General features: G+C 41.8%; 1 non-coding gene across 1 annotated transcript; it reads right to left on the bottom strand.

The window, feature by feature from the left end:
- Positions 1 to 1,097: 1,097 nt before the first annotated feature.
- LOC149298945 (small nucleolar RNA SNORA35) lies at positions 1,098 to 1,227 on the bottom strand. Its single transcript, XR_016272389.1, has one exon. It is a non-coding gene; the product is annotated as a small nucleolar RNA SNORA35 (small nucleolar RNA).
- Positions 1,228 to 2,735: the final 1,508 nt, after the last annotated feature.

The raw sequence follows: 2,735 nt of genomic DNA, 5'->3' as shown, positions 1-2,735 counted from the left end.
GATGGCAGATAAGAACTATTAGGTCCATCCAGTCTGCCCAACCAGTACTTTCCTTAGTACCTGGCCTTATCCTATATCTAGCTTAGTCTTATGCCTATCCCATGCTTGCTTAAATGTCTTTACTGTACTAACACAGTACCATGCATCCACTACCCTTTCCGTAAAGTAACATTTCATGATGTTACCTTTAAACCTTTGCCCCTCTAGCGTAAGACTATGTTCTCTTGTTGTGGTATAGTATTTCTCCTTTTAACCCCTTCGTGACAAAGGCTGATTTTACTTTTTGTACCCTTCGTGACAATGGCTGTTTTATCGTTTCTGCGGTGTTTGTGTTTAGCTGTAATTTTCTCTTAACCCATTTACTAAACCCACACAAGTTATATATTGTTTTTTTCAGGACAAGAAGGGCTTTCTTCAGACACCAGAATTTTTTTCATATGATGTAATTTCCTATAATAAAAATAATAAAATATGACGAAAAATTGAAAAAAAAACACATTTTCTCACTTTTATTTGAAAAATCTTTTATTCATCATAAAAAACTACTGAAAAAACCTGCTAAATAGATTCTACTATTTGTCCCGAGTTTAGAAATACCCAATGTTTTTATGTTTTTTTGCTTTCTTCTACACGTTATGGGGCAATAAGTACAAGTAGAGTTTTGCTAATTCAAAACCATTTTTCTCTGAATCTGGTAATTCTGTCTCTATGTGGTATTTGGGGCATCTTTGAAGCCAGCAAATTAAATTTACCCCACCAAACCATATATTTTTGAAAACTAGACACCCCAGGGTATTTTAGATGCTGATAGTTTAACCCTTTCCATGCACTAATCCTACCACCAACCCTTGTCAAAGTTTGGGATAGTAATTGTTTTTGGTGTTTTTTTCACATACTTTGTACTTCAGGTGTGAAATTACAGCTCCTGGTATATGTCACTGTCCCACAACACCCCGATATGTGTTCAGCAACATCTCCTGAGTACATTGATACCCCACATGCATGGGTTTGTCAGATTGTTTGGGGGCAAAAGGGCCACATTTGGAACATGAGCAATTCAAATTCAGTAGGAATTTTACATCTGGGTAAAGAAAAATGCTTGTACCCAACTATCAGTAGGGACAGGTTACAAGAAAGCCTGGCCTATCTCCAAGAAGGGATTTGATCTAGCACCTTAAGTGGTCCCTCATGCCACGGAATGGACACAGGGGTCACTTGACAGTGCAAATAAAAACGCTTAAAAATGGTGGAGCAAATAAAAGCTAAAAAACAGTAAATGTAACAAAAAATAAAAAAAAAATACAAAAATGGAGCAGGAACAAAAAAAAAATTAAAAATGGGAAACTGTGTGATACAGCTTGAAGCAGTCACCGACACAGAGTGCAGGTTTTCCAGGGCAATCTGGACAGTAAAATGTGGTGTCCTTTCTTTGCCCCCTGCTGTAGCATACCCTGCATCTCTTTTGGGGATTCTGCTTCTTTGCTGTAGGGGGGATTTTAAAAATAAAATGGGTAGCCCCAATTCTGTTGGTTCCCATCACTACTTGGGGACCAGGTGCATCACGGTACAAGATACCTGAAATTACTTCGAGCTGAAACTGCAAAAAAGACAGCTTCAGCCCAGTGTCTGCTTTTTTGTGCAGCAAAAAAGCGTTATAGGTTGCAATTTGCATTAGATAAATTGCAACCTTCTTGTACCAGGCCTTTGTCTTCCTCATAATGAGGTAGGGCTGTAGGAGTTGATCTGACAGATCAACTCCACCCATGTGCTTGTTATAGGCCCTGATGCACACTGGCTTTGTAGTGACCCCAGCTCTGCCACGGACAGAAACCTCCACGGTTCTCTCATCGTGGATGGTGCTCAGCATGCACACCTCTTTTCTGTCCTTGAACTTCAATGCCAAAAGCTCCTCTTGGCGTAGAGCTGAGGTCTCCCCCTTTCCTAGCCGGGTTCGTACCAGGCGTTGTGGGAAACCCAAGCGGTTCTTTTTTATAGAACCGCAAGCTACCGTATCGAAACAATACAGCAGCTTGAACAAAGGGACGCTTGTATAGAAGTTATCTACATACAAGTGGTAGCCTTTGTTCATAAGGGGGAATATTAGGTCCCAAACAATCTTGGCACTGGTGCCCAGATGATCTGGGCAACCTGGAGGGTCAAGGTAGCTATCCTTACCCTCGTATACCCGGAAGGCATGAGTATATCCTGTCTCGCTCTCGCAGAGCTTATACACCTTCACTCCATACCTAGAGCGCTTGGAAGGAATATACTGCTTGAATCCCAACCTTCCTTTATATTTCATTAGGGATTCATCCACGCAGATATTCTTTCCAGGTGTATAAACCTCTGGAAACCTGGCAGCGAGATGGGTAATCAGGGGGCGGATTTTGTAGAGCCTATCAAACTGGGGGTCCTCCTTAGGGGGGCACAGGCTGTTGTCGCTAAAATGCATGAAACGAAGAATCATTTCATACCTTTGCCTAGTTATAGTTTGGGCAAAAATGGGGGTACTAAAGATGGGGCTGGTGCTCCAGTAGGAGCGGATGGAGGGCTTTTTTATAATGCCCATTAACATTGTGAGTGCCCAGAATTTAAGAAATTCTGGCACGTCAATGGGAGTCCATGGCTGTTTTGCCCAAAAAGAATTAGGGCTAGCAGCACGGTGCTGCTGGGCATAAATGTTTGTTTGTGTGACAATGTCTCCCAAGACATCGTCTCCCAAAAAAACCTGCACA

The sequence above is a fragment of the Sceloporus occidentalis genome, unplaced genomic scaffold, assembly GCF_023333645.1.
Source record: "Sceloporus occidentalis isolate IW3139 unplaced genomic scaffold, rSceOcc1.0.p SCAF_30, whole genome shotgun sequence".
In the NCBI taxonomy this organism is placed as follows: domain Eukaryota; kingdom Metazoa; phylum Chordata; class Lepidosauria; order Squamata; family Phrynosomatidae; genus Sceloporus; species Sceloporus occidentalis.
This window is presented reverse-complemented; position numbering and strand designations above follow the sequence as displayed.